Here is a 1,200-nt window from a genome sequence, read left to right as displayed (position 1 = left end):
TTGATTAACTTGTGCTGAAGTTACATGAATGTGCATTAAAGTGCAGAGATGCTTTTTTAAATGTGTCTTAGTATTGATCTTTTATTGATCTTTTATGTTATTTTCACAGGCAAAGGACAGCCAACAAATTTTGTTGTACTGCACTTGTGCATTACAATGACAAAGATCTATCTATCTATCTATCTATCTATCTATCTATCTATCTATCTATCTATCTATCTACAGTGGTCCTTGAAAGTTTGTGAACCCTTTAGAATTTTCTATATTTCTGCATAAATATGACCTAAAACATCATCAGATTTTCACACAAGTCCTAAAAGTAGATAAAGAGAACCCAGTTAAACAAATGAGACAAAAATATTATACTTGGTCATTTATTTATTGAGGAAAATGATCCAATGTTACATATCTGTGAGTGGCAAAAGGATTTGAACCTCTAGGATTAGCAGTTAATTTGAAGGTGAAATTTGAGTCAGTTGTTTTCAATCAGTGGGATGACAATCAGGTGTGAGTGGGCACCCTGTTTTATTGAAATAACAGGGATCTATCAAAGTCTGGTCTTCACAACACGTTTGTGGAAGTGTATCATGGCACGAACAAAGGAGATTTCTGAGGACCTCAGAAAAAGTGTTGTTGATGCTCATCAGGCTGGAAAAGGTTACAAAACCATCACTAAAGAGTTTGGACTCTACCAATCCGCAGTCAGACAGATTGTGTACAAATGGAGGAAATTCAAGACCATTGTTACCCTCCCCAGGAGTGGTCGACCAACAAAGATCACTCCAAGAGCAAGGCGTGTAATAGTCGGTGAGGTCACAAAGGACCCCAGAGTAACTTCTAAGCAACTGAAGGCCTCTCTCACATTGGCAAATGTTAATGTTCATGAGTCCTCCATCAGGCGAACACTGAACAACAATGGCGTGCATGGCAGGGTTGCAAGGAGAAAGCCATTGCTCTCCAAAAAATACATTGCTGCTTGTCTGCCGTTTGCTAAAGATCACGTGGACAAGCCAGAAGGCTATTGGAAAAATGTTTTGTGGACGGATGAGACCAAAATATAACTTTTTGATTTAAATGAGAAGTGTTATGCTTGGAGAAAGGAAAACACTGCATTCCAATATAAGAACCTTATCCCATCTGTGAAACATGGTGGTGGTAGTATCATGGTTTGGGCCTGTTTTGCTGCATCTGGGCCAGGAC

Source organism: Neoarius graeffei, chromosome 2 (assembly GCF_027579695.1).
Source record: "Neoarius graeffei isolate fNeoGra1 chromosome 2, fNeoGra1.pri, whole genome shotgun sequence".
Classification (NCBI taxonomy): Eukaryota; Metazoa; Chordata; class Actinopteri; order Siluriformes; family Ariidae; genus Neoarius; species Neoarius graeffei.
Note: the sequence above shows the minus strand (reverse complement) of the source record.